Source organism: Coregonus lavaretus (genome assembly GCF_964263955.1).
Source record: "Coregonus lavaretus genome assembly, chromosome: 16".
NCBI lineage: Eukaryota > Metazoa > Chordata > Actinopteri > Salmoniformes > Salmonidae > Coregonus > Coregonus lavaretus.
In genome coordinates this window covers 18,250,909-18,267,880 of record NC_140003.1, presented here as the reverse complement: position 1 = coordinate 18,267,880, position 16,972 = coordinate 18,250,909, and the positions used below count along the sequence as shown (strand labels likewise).

Genomic DNA, 16,972 nt, shown 5'->3' with positions numbered 1-16,972 from the left:
TGTCTTTTATACATGTAACTAGCTGAGATTAGGAGCACAATCTTAAAGGGAGTGCTCCTAATCTCAGTTTGTTACCTGTATAAAAGACACCTGTCCACAGAAGCAATCAATCAATCAGATTCCAAACTCTCCACCATGGCCAAGACCAAAGAGCTCTCCAAGGATGCCAGGGACAAGATTGTAGACCTACACAAGGCTGGAATGGGCTACAAGACCATCGCCAAGCAGTTTGGTGAGAAGGGGACAACAGTTGGTGCGATTACTCCCAAATGGAAGAAACACAAAATAACTGTCAATCTCCCTCGGCCTGGGGCTCCATGCAAGATCTCACCTCGTGGAGTTGCAATGATCATGAGAACGGTGAGGAATCAGCCCAGAACTACACGGGAGGATCTTGTCAATGATCTCAAGGCAGCTGGGACCATAGTCACCAAGAAAACAATTGGTAACGCACTTCGCCGTGAAGGACTGAAATCCTGCAGCGCCCGCAAGGTCCCCCTGCTCAAGAAAGCACCCCAAGAACACCATCCCCACCGTCAAACATAGAGGTGGAAACATTATGCTTTGGGGGTGTTTTTCTGCTAAGGGACAGGACAACTTCACCGCATCTAAGGGATGATGGACGGGGCCACATACCGTCAAATCTTGGGTGAGAACCTCCTTCCCTCAGCCAGGGCATTGAAAATGGGTTGTGGATGGGTATTCTAGCATGACAATGAACCAAAACACACGGCCAAGGCAACAAAGGAGTGGCTCAAGAAGAAGCACATTAAGGTCCTGGAGTGGCCTAGCCAGTCTCCAGACCTTAATCCCATAGAAAATCTGTGGAGGGAGCTGAAGGTTCGAGTTGCCAAACGTCAGCCTCGAAACTGGCTTTACTTGTAATGCATGTTCCTGCAAAATATGACCTGGAAATAGTTGTACTTGTAATACGTGTCCTTCTGCTCATACTAAATATGGCGGGGAAATGGTAGCTGAAAAAAGTATGAAAATGTATGCACTCACTACTGTAAATCGCTCTGGATAAGAGCGTCTGCTAAATGACTAAAATGTAAATGTAAATTGTGAAACCTTAATGACTTGGAAAAGATCTGCAAAGAGGAGTGGGACAAAATCCCTCCTGAGATGTGTGCAAACCTGGTGGCCAACTACAAGAAACGTCTGACCTCTGTGATTGCCAACAAGGGTTTTGCCACCAAGTACTAAGTCATGTTTTGCAGAGGGGTCAAATACTTATTTCCCTCATTAAAATTCAAATCAATTTATAACATTTTTGACATGCGTTTTTCTGGATTTTTTTGTTGTCATTCTGTCTCTCACTGTTCAAATAAACCTACCATTAAAATTATAGACTGATAATTTCTTTGTCAGTGGGCAAGCGTACAAAATCAGCAGGGGATCATATTAATATAATAATTCTTATGTTTTCTTATATACACTGAGTGTACAGATCATTAGGAACACCTTCCTAATCTTGAGATGCACCCAATTTTGCCCTCAGAACAGCCTCAATTCGTCGGGGCATGGACTCTAGAAGCGTTCCACATGGATGCTGGCCCATGTTGACTCCAATGCTTCCTACAGTTGTGTCAAGTTGGCTGGATGTCCGTTGGTTGGTGGACCATTCTTGATACACACAGGAAACTGTTTAGCGTGAAAAACCCAGCAGCTTTGCAGTTCTTGACACACTCAAACCATTGCACCTGGCACCTACTACCATACCCCATTCAAAGGCACTTAAATATTTTGTCTTTCCTATTCAGCCTCTGAATGTCACACATACTGTACACAATCCATGCCTCAATTGTCTCAAGGCTTAAAAATCCTTCTTTAACCTGTCTCCTCCCCTTCATCTACCCTGATTGCAGTGGATTTAACAGTTGACATTAATAAGGGATCATAGCTTTCACCTGGTCAGTCTATGTCATGGAAAAAGCAGGTGTTCCCAATGTTTTGTACACTCAGTGTACGTTTGTCATATTTCTGCTGTTGGGAAGATAATTGGATGTTATGCAGAAAAATATGTTGATCGGACAAGGCTATGTATGTTTGGAAGTCAGTGATTTATGTTTACTATATATTACCAGTCAAAAGTTTGGACACACCTACTCATTCCAGGGTTTTTTAACACTTTTGTGGTTACTACATGATTCCATATGTGTTATTTCATAGTTTTGATGTCTTCACTATTATTCTACGATGTAGAAAATTTTAAAAATAAAGAAAAACCCTGGAATGAGTAGTTGTGTCCAAACCTTTGGCTGGTACTGTAGGTTAATGAGGCAATACAAATGTGATGTGACTAAAATCTGACTAAAATGAAAGGACATTTAGTTGACTAAAATGGCTCACTGTTTTCATCATTTTGAATATAACTAGACTAAATCCTTATTCAAATAACAAAAATTTGAGTAGGACTTAATGATATTTTAGTCAAAATGACTAAGAGTAGACTAAATCTATAATCTACATATGAAACCCAACATTTCGTTCTATGGGCAGGTTTTTTCCCTGACACTGTGAGGCTGCTTTCCCATTATTATCATGTGCTGGAGGAACAGACAGATGGTGGCACCGGACCAATGCAGCGTCATTCGTAACTGCTATGAGTGGCATTTTTATGGGCATACAGTACATGCCAATGTAACCCCTCACCCTTTGACCCTACTCCTATGGCATCCACACGTTGTGGGCATGCAGCACCTGAAACCTTGCACACTTGTCTCAGCCCCAGCCAGTCAACAAGTTTAAAGAGCACAGTGTCCATGCCAACTCTAGCCTTGCGTGGCATGGTGTTTTAAAGACTGGGCTGAGCGACTTTGAATCGGTGATTAAAGGGCCTCAGTTGCATTGTTGTCGTTTTTCATTTTTTATTTGATATGATGGAACAATAGACGCCGGAAAGTGGGTAATTTGTACACTTGGCGATAGCAGATTGCATCATCACACGTTGCATTGTCTTATGGTCCACACTGTAAAGTATTCAAAGCACTTTGATATTCTTTGTGATGTCGTTCATTGTCTCCGTTTCCGTTGGCCGGGTTGAATTCCCAGAGACTGTGTTATGTAGTGAAGTTGAAAGTCACAAAAGGGTAAGATCTCACAGAAGAATATAGTATGGACCTAGAACAATAGGGACAAGGATCCAGCCATTTCCATCGTATGTTTTCTGGTGAAAACATTGCACACAGTTATATAATACACAATAAAATATATATATTTTTATTCTCGCAGGAGCATAGTAATGAGGCATACATTTATTATACATATTTATCTTTATTCATCTCTTTTTCTTCATTCTCAGATTGACCAAATGTGTTGGTCCTCATGCCAGTGGCGAAAGGAAGCACAACAGAAATAGAAGCACAAAAACAAGTGCACTGCATGGTTTCAGAGGGTCTTCGCATGGGCAACACTACAGATAGTATCAGCCAGCTAGGTCTACTCTGTACGCTCCCCCCAGTCAAAACAAACGCTGGTAGAGCTCAAGTGGGGGCAGGCTTAGGGACCTGATAAAGATCCTGTGAACGGTTTGGGAAATAAATGGCAGAACAAAAGATATTTGATGGTGCTAGTCACATTTAAAGAGCCGTTTATGAAAGCTTGATGTGTGTGTGTTTGTTTTTCCTTTTCAAATTACTTTTTAAATGGCTGATATGGCCCAAACTGATTTGAAAACTACATATTGTATGTGTGTCTTGGCTTTATAGCGAGACTTTATGAGGTAAAGCTACAGTGAGGGAAAAAAGTATTTGATCCCCTGCTGATTTTGTACGTTTGCCCACTGACAAAGACATGATCAGTCTATAATTTTAATGGTAGGTTTATTTGAACAGTGAGAGACAGAATAACAACAACAAAATCCAGAAAAACGCATGTCAAAAATGTTATAAATTTATTTGCAATTTAATGAGGGAAATAAGTATTTGACCCCTCTGCAAAACATGACTTAGTACTTGGTGGCAAAACCCTTGTTGGCAATCACAGAGGTCTGACATTTCTTGTAGTTGGCCACCAGGTTTGCACACATCTCAGGAGGGATTTTGTCCCACTCCTCTTTGCAGATCTTCTCCAAGTCATTAAGGTTTCAAGTCTGACGTTTGGCAACTCGAACCTTCAGCTCCCTCCACATATTTTCTATGGGATTAAGGTCTGGAGACTGGCTAGGCCACTCCAGGACCTTAATGTGCTTCTTCTTGAGCCACTTCTTTCTTGCCTTGGCCGTGTGTTTTGGGTCATTGTCATGCTGGAATACCCATCCATGACCCATTTTCAATGCCCTGGCTGAGGGAAGGAGGTTCTCACCCAAGATTTGACGGTACATGGCCCCGTCCATCATCCCTTAGATGCGGTGAAGTTGTCCTGTCCCTTAGCAGAAAAACACCCCCAAAGCATAATGTTTCCACCTCTATGTTTGACGGTGGGGATGGTGTTCTTGGGGTCATAGGCAGCATTCCTCCTCCTCCAAACACGGCGAGTTGAGTTGATGCCAAAGAGCTCGATTTTGGTCTCATCTGAGCACAACACTTTCACCCAGTTCTCCTCTGAATCATTCAGATGTTCATTGGCAAACTTCAGACGGGCATGTATATGTGCTTTCTTGAGCAGGGGGACCTTGTGGGTGCTGCAGGATTTCAGTCCTTCACGGCGTAGTGTCTTACCAATTGTTTTCTTGGTGACTATGGTCCCAGCTGCCTTGAGATCATTGACAAGATCCTCCCGTGTAGTTCTGGGCTGATTCCTCACCGTTCTCATGATCATTGCAACTCCACGAGGTGAGATCTTGCATGGAGCCCCAGGCCGAGGGAGATTTACAGTTATTTTGTGTTTCTTCCATTTGGGAGTAATCGCACCAACTGTTGTCACCTTCTCACCAAACTGCTTGGCGATGGTCTTGTAGCCCATTCCAGCCTTGTGTAGGTCTACAATCTTGTCCCTGGCATCCTTGGAGAGCTCTTTGGTCTTGGCCATGGTGGAGAGTTTGGAATCTGATTGATTGATTGCTTCTGTGGACAGGTGTCTTTTATACAGGTAACAAACTGAGATTAGGAGCACTCCCTTTAAGAATGTGCTCCTAATCTCAGCTCGTTACCTGTATAAAAGACACCTGGGAGCCAGAAATCTTTCTGATTGAGAGAGGGTCAAATACTTATTTCCCTCATTAAAATGCAAATCAATTTATAACATTTTTGACATGCGTTTTTCTGGATTTTTGTTGTTGTCATTCTGTCTCTCACTGTTCAAATAAACCTACCATTAAAATTATAGACTGATCATTTCTTTGTCAGTGGGCAAACGTACAAAATCAGCAGGGGATCAAATACTTTTTTCCCTCACTGTAGATATTTTGGAACACTCATAGGACATTATCCTGGCGGCACATTGTGTGTCACTGTAAAAAAGCAAATAATGGAGCGTCTTTTCAAGTTAATTGAAAAAATCCTCAGTATGTCTGTTTGCCATTATAGCTGCTTTGTTGATGTCATATCTCTCGATGTTAATTTCAATGTCTTAGGAATGTCCACAAAACACCCACATTGACATCCGCACACACACACACGCAAACACACACACACATAAACCGACCAATCCAAACAAGGTCAAAGTGTAACAAAACAACAAGAACACACGGCAAAACCTCACAGAACACATAATAATTTGAGAATGGGGTAAAAACTTCTAAACGCCTGCTACTTGGGAGAGGCAAGAGCATTTGTATTGGAGAAGTCTTGTTGTTTGTTATTGAATCGTGATTAACTGATCATCAATTTTCTTGAAGGACAAGCTGTTTTGGGTAAAACTCTCTTTAAACCCCAGTGTAATTCACCTGTCAACCCAATATCAACATCTCCAGGAAAGACCATTTTACTGAAGTGACAGGTTTTATTTTCATTGAACAATTGCCTGTTGGCTCTGACTCCATGGCTCGCCTTTCAGCATAGCGTGAGAATGCAAACGACCATTGGGAAGTCATTTTAATTATGTTTTCATTTCTACTAACTGAATTTGGTGTAAGGCTTATGATCTGGGTCCCACTGCTGACACGATACTCTCCTTTTCTGCCTTATTTTGGATCCAAAGAACGTTAGGCATTAGAACCTGCACACCATTCTGCCCAGGACACATGCATAAAGATTGGTCCTTCTAAATGACAACCCTTTTGCAGCTGACAAAAACATCAAATTTGATTAAAATAGAACCTGGGTAATTTATGTAATAAAAGGGCATAGATTATGATTACTCATATTTTGTTGGAAGGTTGACCTGAAGTAGGTAGGTGGTGGTCAAACCTTTAGTAGATCCACTGCTGTTGTACTCTTTCACCCTCTCATTGTCTGTCTTTGTGTTGTTGTTGGCTTCCTTCAGGCTGGCCTACTACTATGGTTTATACTCTGACATTTAACATCTCCCACAGAGGATCACTCTGTTTATTTAAAGCTATAATCAACAGACTATGAACCAATTCAGATCTTTAGAGAATTCTCAGGCAATGATAAACATGGAGGGTGCATTTGTCTTTCTGGGATTCATATCTCTCTCAAGACATTGAAGAATTGTGAAATATCAACAACAAAATACAAGCCGGGAAAGACAACACCATTCCCCCCTCCTCTAGAACAGCAAAGAATTCAGAAGAAAACAAAACATGTCTAAAACAAACAAGCATGAAGAAGCGTCCTATTTTGGGAGAACAGTTATATTTTGTCTGATGTGGCCGTGGTATGCCATGGAGGTCATGTAACAACCTAACATGCCTCTCGTTGACCATGTTCTCTTCTCTGAAAGAGCAGGTCACAGAAGGAATATAAACCACCATTATCTCTCACACTCTATCAGACATAGCCTAATCCTCTCTGCTGTTACTCACCACCATCACAACCAAACACTATCTGATCTGAGAGGCTAAATTTAGACGGGAGATATGGGCCAATTTCAACATGTTTTTTTGTCTTCAAACTATTCCTGTACGTCTCGGCACAATGAGCTCTTTCTCCCAGCTTTGATCAACTGCCTAGAAGGTGATAAGGATCAGTATGGCAGTGTGATATCTAGAGCACACCAGGCACAGAGTTAGTTTGGGTTGCCAGATCATATTCACTTTTGCCAAGGAGAAAGATTCCTATCCTATATTGTGCCCCCTGAGTGCCTCATCAAACATAATTTTTTAACAGACACGGAGAAGAACTCAACTTGCTCATTGCGTCTCTCATATTGAGTTATGAATGGTGCCTAAACACTGTTTATTTACTTGGATGAACTCCTCATCCAGGTTGGCTTAGTTGACTTTCATATGCAGTTCTCCATAAAGCAGTACTTCTAACACGTTATGAAAGCGAATTGACAACAATTCTTCAGACGATAGCCAATTCTAACCTGACCACCAATTCTAACTTTTGCCTTATAGCAAAGCAATTTACCAATCTCAAGTACCTTGACTACACTTTCAAGTTTCAAGTTCTATTAGTCGTATGTACGGGATACGCATGGTATACATCGTCCAAAGAAATGCTTACTTGCAGGTTCCTTCTTGACAATGCAACAACAACAAGAAATAGTAAAAAATAAGAATATGAACATAAAGTAAATAAACATAGCATAAGTATAATACAGGAAGGCACAATTTATAGTCAAATATTTGTGTATTGGGGAAGTGGGGGATTGGGGGCAAGTGTATAAATTGAGCAGTATAATAAGAGTCTGGTAGCAGCAGTTGTGATGTGTGCTAAGGTGCAGAGAATCAGAGCAGGTGGTCAGCAGTCTGATCGCTTGTAGACAGAAACTGTCTCTGAGCCTGTTGGTATCAGACCTCATGATCCGATACCGTCTGCCCGACAGTAAGGGAGAGAACAGCTCGTGGCAATGTACTATGATAAGAAAAGGCAGAAGATGTTGCCTTTCACTCCAGTCATGGAAGTAACAGGAACATTAATCAAGTGAGTGACAGAGGGATGGCCCTATAGGGCAGCTACAGTGGGGAAAAAATTATTTAGTCAGCCACCAATTGTGCAAGTTCTCCCACTTAAAAAGATGAGAGAAGCCTGTAATTTTCATCATAGGTACATGTCAACTATGACAGACAAAATGAGGAAAGAAAATCCAGAAAATCACATTGTAGGATTTTTTATGAATTTATTTGCAAATTATGGTGGAAAATAAGTATTTGGTCAATAACAAAAGTTTCTCAATACTTTGTTATATACCCTTTGTTGGCAATGACACAGGTCAAACGTTTTCTGTAAGTCTTCACAAGGTTTTCACACACTGTTGCTGGTATTTTGGCCCATTCCTCCATGCAGATCTCCTCTAGAGCAGTGATGTTTTGGGGCTGTCGCTGGGCAACACAGACTTTCAACTCCCTCCAAAGATTTTCTATGGGGTTGAGATCTGGAGACTGGCTAGGCCACTCCAGGACCTTGAAATGCTTCATACGAAGCCACTCCTTCATTACCCGGGCGGTGTGTTTGGGATCATTGTCATGCTGAAAGACCCAGCCACGTTTCATCTTCAATGCCCTTGCTGATGGAAGGAGGTTTTCACTCAAAATCTCACGATACATGGCCCCATTCATTCTTTCCTTTACACGGATCAGTCGTCCTGGTCCCTTTGCAGAAAAACAGCCCCAAAGCATGATGTTTCCACCCCCATGCTTCTCAGTAGGTATGGTGTTCTTTGGATGCAACTCAGCATTCTTTGTCCTCCAAACAGGACGAGTTGAGTTTTTACCAAACAGTTATATTTTGGTTTCATCTGACCATATGACATTCTCCCAATCCTCTTCTGGATCATCCAAATGAACTCTAGCAAACTTCAGACGGGCCTGGACATGTACTGGCTTAAGCAGGGGGACACGTCTGGCACTGCAGGATTTGAGTCCCTGGCGGCGTAGTGTGTTACTGATGGTAGGCTTTGTTACTTTGGTCCCAGCTCTCTGCAGGTCATTCACTAGGTCCCCCCGTGTGGTTCTGGGATTTTTGCTCACCGTTCTTGTGATCATTTTGACCCCACGGGGTGAGATCTTGCGTGGAGCCCCAGATCGAGGGAGATTATCAGTGGTCTTGTATGTCTTCCATTTCCTAATAATTGCTCCCACAGTTGATTTCTTCAAACCAAGCTGCTTACCTATTGCAGATTCAGTCTTCCCAGCCTGGTGCAGGCCTCTTAAAGAAGAAGTTACAGGTCTGTGAAAGCCAGAAATCTTGCTTGTTTGTAGGTGACCAAATACTTATTTTCCACCATAATTTGCAAATAAATTCATTAAAAATCCTACAATGTGATTTTCAGGAATTTTATTTCTCAAATTGTCTGTCATAGTTGACGTGTACCTGTAATGAAAATTACAGGCCTCTCTCATCTTTTTAAGTGGGAGAACTTGCACATTTGGTGGCTGACTAAATACTTTTTTTCCCCACTGTAGTTCACCCCATTGGCTCTCGCTGTGTCATTATCCCCACCCCCAGAGGCGTCATGCCCATAGTGGCATGTGCCCCCTCAGATTTGTCCTGTAAAAAAAAACTATAACAAAAAAACAATTTCTCTGTAATACTACTAGCCAGTTAGCAATTTTATGAAGTTGGCTTTAGCTAGCCCAGATAGGTTCCCAATATCCCAACCTCATAACTAGCTACCAAGAAGCCATTTCAGGCTATCAATCAAGTTAAAGTAGCTAGCTTGTCTCACTATCTTAGCTGGCATGCCTGCTGGCAAGGTTGGTAGACTTTAGAAAAGCAAGCAATAACTAAATGTACTGAATAAGACTTGCATTCCTTTCAATCTTTAATCAGATTTTTGCAGAATGCAGAGAAGCATATTTAGTTTCTTTAAAAAAAGAACCACCAGTCAGGAGGATACAGACAGCTGAAGAGGTACAGTATGAAAAGATATGCTGAAAAATAGACATATTTATTTATATAGAATTAAGCATAATGATTATGGCTCTAGATTGCAGGAAAAAGCAGTTTCAGGTGTTCGAAAGATGCAAAATTATCTAAGCCCCCCTCCGGACCACCTACCAGCCGTCCTCACATACTTTGTGCCTTCTCAGATTTTTGGGGTGCATGATGTCCCTGCCCGCCACTTCCTGCACATCTGCGTGAGAACAGAGATCTGTGTACGGGATCTGCTGGAACTAAATGTTTTCAAATCAGATAATATTCCCCTATGCATAGCTGGCATGCTTTCATTTCTCTCCCTCTCTTTCTGGCACTGCGCTTCCCCCAGCCCCTCTCTCTCTACGACAACGTTGTGCACTTTCATTTATACTCATTAACTCGCTTTCTTGCACAATCTGCCTTTTATAAACTCTCTGTCAGTCCCAGTCCCTTCAACTGCATTCCTTTCAGTCTTTCACTTTTTAGAGCTCGTACTCAGCCTCTCTTTCTGGCTAGCATGGTCTTTCTTTCATAAATCTACTGTCTTATCTCAGAGTGTCAAGATTTAAGTATGAATACAGTGTATTCTTCAGGCACTACTAAGCACAACATTGCCCATGATAAGTTATAGTGTGCCTTCAAGTCATGTCTTTCATGTACATAATATACTGAAGACAGATCTCTCCTAAATAGCCAAACCAGCTGTATTACCTCCCCCTCTTTTTGCTATTTTAATTTCAGCTAATTATATACTGTTGAAAAGATATCAAGTTCTTGAAGGGCTATACCAGTTCCTCTTACTCTGAATGACAAGGAAGTCTTGCCTGGAGTGAATCTCATGGAGTGAATCTCATGTTCTACAGTTCTAGAATCCTATAATCGTGGTTGTGACAGACAGAGGAGGCCACAGTGCTGGTGGTTAAGGCCCTGTCAGAGCGGTGTCGAGTTTCATAGCCAGGTGTAAGGGTTGGTGTGAGGTGTGACCTAGGTGCGGTGCAGGATATACAGTAGGCAGTAGGCAGAGATGGTGAAACAAGGATCTTTACTGGTGGTCCCGAAGCCAAAATACAAAATAACGGACTTATCACGATAAAAGAAAGGCGGAGCAAATAAGTCTCCAAAAACCGGCTGACAGCCAAAATACGAAATACTACCTACGACTGAACCAAATAACGAAACAGGGAGAACACTTCTCAAGTACCTGGACATAGGTCTCCGATAACACACTGAGTAGTACTGCTGGACATAGAGAAACTAACAGAAAAAACTGAGCAAGGGAACACAAAGAAGTGAGGGCATAAATACACAGGTGAACAGGTAGACACAGGTGACACCAATAGGATACTGATTAGTCCAGACTGTGAGTGAGGAGGTGCCTAAGGTTGTCGGAGGATGACATCTAGTGGGTCGCTCCGGAACTGCGACCCCCTCCTGTAACAGTGCCCCCCCCCGACGAACGGCCCCAGCATACTGAAAAACACTTTCATGGACAATCAGCCATGGTTTAAAAGGGCCAAAATGTCCTCCTCTACTGTCTAGCCTAACATCATTGGGTGGATGAAGATATCTGATATAGATATCAAACATCTGCTGCAAGTTTAGTAACACTAAACTTGGGCAGTAAGGGAGATTGATTTGTTTGCTATTCTACAGTAGGGTTGTGTCTAGCTGCTGCCAAACCATTAACGTAATCATGTATGTGCTTACTGTTATTTAACGTGAATCACCTGGATTTATACATGATAGAGTATGCTAACAGGAATCAACCAATGGCAGGGGCTGTGAATGAAGGTGGATGCTAGGTCAACACATACTGTAATGACCTGTACTCTAAATAGGCTTTTCACTAGACAGGCTTTTAGAAGAATCAACAACTCATGTGTGCTTTCATATTGGTGGCGGCACATTGGTGGTTTACCTTGTAGATAATACAGGTTGGATGTATGCCCATTCAGGGCCCTTTGAAAAACTTGTGTTTACAAATCAGATGTGGCTTTTATTCAAGTTTTTATGAGCACATTGATGCAAGTGTGTCTTTTATTTCATGGCTAATCTGTTTTCGTAAAAGACAATGCAGGTATTATGGGAAGGTATTTGCATAGGTAGCTGACTGTGTGAAGGACAAGAGTCATAACAGTACTCAGTGCAAGTCTTTCACAGCATGAAAACAGCATGTAGTCTTTTACATGTAGTTGTAATGACTTTGCTGAACTGAAAAAGAACAAGTACAGAGAAAACATTGTAGGGGTTGTGAGGATCTGGATGACCGCCAGAGTTCTTTGCAGTGTTCATGTGAGACCACACAAAATGACGCTTGTAAAAACAGTCCAACCGACTGTCTGGCAGTGTCGGGTTTTGATTGTGTTAAACCTTGGGTCTGTGCCAAAAGACAGGTTTTCTCATTGCAAGCTGCAGGACTGATCTAGCAGCCTGCACAAACACACACACACACACACACACACACACACACACACGCACGCACGCACACATACACACTTTCACACACACATCCTCCCTCCTCCCGCATGGACCCCTAGGGCTTTTGTAAGCAATACCGACAAGAGCGTTTCCCTTATCTGAGCAGCTGCCGCAGGAAAATCCCAGGATGTGGCCTCTCCCCAGCCCATCCGTCCACTCTAGTCACGCAACACTTTTAGGGGGGAAAGGGGCCCCCCGAGCACACACCCCCCTGCCTGCCTCCTCTTGGAAAGTGCTCACACAGCACACACAAATACACACATACAGTACAACACACACATAAGTGAATGCCCATCTAGAAAAAAAATGTATGCACGCATGACTGTAAGTCGCTTTGGATAAAAGCGTCTGCTAAATGGCATATTATTATTATTATTATTATAGAAACAGACATTAACAAGCACACACACATTATGAACGCTGCTCAGGCTCAAGTCTCTGAACAAGCTCCCAGGCAAACAAAGCTGTCCATCAAACGACCAAACAAATGAAAACAGACTAAATATCAGCCCTCATGACAAACACACTGCTTCTACCTACTGTGTAGCCCTACCGCCTCTCTCACACATAGACAGGCACACTCTCCAAAACAGAGAGGCAGGTCAATCCAAGCCAAAATCTGGATGATCCAACACCTTTTTTTTAGCCCTTCTCACTGTTCGCGTGAGTAAGTGGACCCTTAGCAGCGCTCTGTGTGTTTTTATTCTGGTTTTCTTTCCGAGTGGGGAATTGTGCTTTGTGTTCTTTCTTCTGATTTTTAGTTGTTAACTGCTAGCATTTATTGCATGTGTGGTGGTGCATTGTGCAGTACAGTAAGGTTACTGCTCTCCTGTGCTGCTCCTGAGTCCTGGCCCACCACTTGGCTGCCAGACTGGGGAGGTCAGTGGAGTTCCTGAGGCTGAGACGGAGAGGGCTGAGGGGGTCCCACGACCCAGCAGATCCAATCGGGCAAGGCTAGCTCCCCAGTGAACCAGCCACAGTGGAGTCAGGAGGGTCAGGGGGAAGGGGATGTACAGACATCCTCTGGTTGAGGAGCATCCCTGGCTGTCAGTCCTTCTGCCGCAAATAATGGACATAATTATACTGTATGTCCCAGACAGTCCCATGCACTTTGTAGATTTTTTTGGTTCTCTCTTTTTGTACCAAAAAAACAGATTAAACTGGTTGTATTATCTATTGAATCAACTAAGCGAGTATAGAACAAGTCCAAAAACCTATGTTTCACATCAGTAAATCTATAGATTACACAAGAACACTGCAGGCCCTAATGCTGGAAAAACCACCTCAAAGAAAAACAAACAAGGTTTAATATGCTTCCTCCAATAGGACACCGGCAGTGTAGTAAACCGTCACGTGCTCGTCCTATAGTAACTCCTATGCTCATTCACTCAGCCTGTACAGCACATGAATACGCAGTGCATTACTACAACACACATCACTCACATTGGAGTGCTAGATCTCTCTCTCTCTCTCACTCTCTCTTTCTCTCTCTCTCTACTTTCTCCCTCTCTCTCCCCATCTCTCTCTCTCTCTGAAGCTGTTCTGCAGGTCAGAACCTGCTCATCGACTGATGATGCACGCCACTCAGACACCAGGGGGAAACAAAAGCTCCATTCAGCTGCAGGGATTTACTCTTTGACCTCACACAGATTGGGTGGGCTCAGGTGGGCTGAGCTGTGTGTGTGTGTGTGTGTGTGTGTGTGTGTGTGTGTGTGTGTGTGTGTGTGTGTGTGTGTGTGTGTGTGTGTGTGCGCGCGCGTGCGTCATGTGGATTGGGCATGTTTTTAGGGAAAATAAGGAAAGATATTGAGATGGGTCAATTTTGCAAGTGTGTGTATATGTTAGAACCAAGTGGAGCCCCCTAGTGGGTGAAGTGGGTGGATGTTGAGATAAATGAGGTTGTGAACAATGAGGCAAGTTTCAGTGGTCTACCACCTTTCTAAGAGCTTTTCAATTTGCTGATGTGGCGCTTCACTCACATTGGCAAAAGGGGCACAGGCCCAGCACAGCCAAAACAAACAGACAAGCTGAATGCCAGTAGGCGAGCTTGGCACAGACTGTCTCTCGCTCTCTTGCTCCCTAGAAATGCTGTGCAGTAATAACAAAGTTACACACTCCCTGCTGGTTCTCGCCCCAGTCTTTGTGTGTGCCATTAACAACATAAGCAATGGGATCTCAGCCTTCCTTTTATAACTGAGGCCGTTCCAAAAGTCGCCTTTTGTAATCCCGTAACTGGAAGTGATTGTCTAAACAGGCTTTGTAGCTCTCTGGAAATGATACACAGTGTTTCAGGTACAGACCAGTGGCGTCTTGTCACTCCCATTTCAGAACATCCCCGGTCAATCAACCTCGTTGGTCAGTTGCTTAAATGAAGGGTGATCACAGATTTAAGAGGGGTGCACTCTGTATGGTATGGATAAGACCCTAGAATGTTTGTTGACGTGTACCCACAGATACACACTGCTAGAGTCTGTGTGACTCCTCAAATACTATGTGACAATTGTTGGCAACTTGAAAGAGTTGTAGAGACAGCATAGAAGGTCTTGGACAGCTTTAATAAAAGTGATCTGAGACATTTGTCTATAAACGTTTTAGTTCTATGCAATAAAAAAGACATGAATGTTTTATTTGTCACATATTTGACTTGGATTATACGATGCCACCCAATATCCACAGGTGGAGTAGCTTTTGATTTTCCTATTGCTAGAAGCGCTTCCAACATTTCACTCCAGTGGAAAGCTTTCCTTGTCAGGCTTTTCCACTTGCGGATTAAATGTCAAACTGCAGCCAGACCACTGATCATGTTAAGAAACCCTTAATGTATCTTTAAAACAAAACAAATGGCATCATTTGGACTGTTTAGTTCTCTTTCTTCTGAAAGGCTTACCAGGTAGGGCAAAGCCAGGGAATCGTAATCCAGGAGCCTAAAAACGATTTACCACACACAGTCAGTCCCACACATCCACACCCATTCTCACATAAACAAATCTGCGTACTATAGTTTTTACACATATTTAACCCCTTGCAAAAGATGATATATAATGTGTTGGTATTTGTCCTGTTGGGAAACTTCTTTGTTTTCATGACAGATTGGTTTCTTTAATCATTTCTCAGAGTTGTCTAAAGAAGAACCCTTTCACAGAGAGAGAGTATTCACAACTATAATCAGTACAACTGCTAGCTTCTATGTAAACATTTAGTTCTCATTAAAGTGGAACAATTCTGAACGTTATGAAAGCCATATCTGTTTGGCAATCTTAGGAATACCCTCTCTACATTTATTACTGTATGTCCTCTTTCATTTTAATTGCGTATTATAAAAGTTGTTGGTATAGGGTTACATGTTTTGCCAGAAGCAAGTCCACATAATTGTGAAGCCCCAGAAATATGAGCAGTTGGTTTGTAGCAAAACAGATGCTTCACAGTCCCATTTATATCATGGAAAAGGATTTTCATGGAATTGGTTTAATTCAAATCAAACAGAGTTTTTCTGTGATTTCAGTGAGTTGTGCTTTGATCTGATCTGATATGGATTATTAAACCCATCAGGTTGGCCTTGTCTTTGAAATGGGATGGTATGCCTATAATGTCCACAAGCAAGCTGCAATAAAACCATGGGTTTTTTGTCTTGCAAAAATGTTACACAGTTCATAAAGCCTATTATGAAATATGCATCATTAATATTGCAAGGAAAGGCATCCTCCTTAAACCTGGTGCCCATCTGTTTTTCACTCTAGTGAAAACATGGCGGGTTGACTTGTTCAACAAAAAAGTCTGGATATTTTTAACAAGGAGTTACAGACTAAACATGACTGGCCCATGTTGCTGGTACTTCAACAGATGTGTGCGAACTGGCATCCAACAATATGTAGTTTAGAGGAAAATAGAAAAATGTGAGGTTCAGTCCTGATCATGATTGATGGAATTTCCTTGCAGCACCATGATTTTCATTTAGTCGATGGCAGGGCTTCAAACCCATTGAGCGAGAGCAGAACCATCTCTCATGACGTAATCTTACACATGCCAGTTGTTTTCACTCAGCGTCACCTAATCCCACTCTGTTTGACTGTGGTACAGGGACAGGGATGAGAAGAGAAGTCATAGAAAGTGATGATTGTGGCCTGTAGAATCACATAAGCCTTGTGTCTTAGAGACCAACTCTGTGTTTCTGTCCAGGAAAGAAGGAGAGGAAGAGGACAGAGGAGAGATAGGGTGTGTGGAGCATCAACGAGTAATGTCAGAGAAGAGATGAGGAGGACAGTCAGTTAAGAGAGAGTGACCTTAAAGAGAGAGATGATTGGCAGATGAGGGAAGAAGGTGTGAAAGTGGGAAGGAAGCCAGTTGAGTAGGTGAGAGGAGTGGAGAGAGGGAGTTGGGGCAGTAAGGGGGGAAAAAAGAGAGAGCGGAAAGGGGGAATTGAGGATACAGTGGAGGGAGGGAGGGAGGGAGGGAGGGAGGGAGGGAGGGAGGGAGGGAGGGAGGGAGGGAGGGAGGGAGGGAGGGAGGGAGGGAGGGAGGGGCAGCAAGAGTGGAAAAAGGTGGGAGAGAGAGATGGGCAGGGATGTGAAGGGGGAGTGGTGAGAGAAGGAGTTGGTATGTTTTACTGAGCGCCAAAATATGAGCCC

At 42.7% G+C, this 16,972-nt stretch overlaps 1 pseudogene across 1 annotated transcript in view; it reads left to right on the top strand.

Annotated features, from left to right (window-relative positions):
• Positions 1–16,972, top strand: part of LOC311143311 (aryl hydrocarbon receptor-like) — a 52,957-nt pseudogene that overhangs the window by 19,435 nt on the left and 16,550 nt on the right. The gene's annotated exons all lie outside the window — the stretch shown is intronic.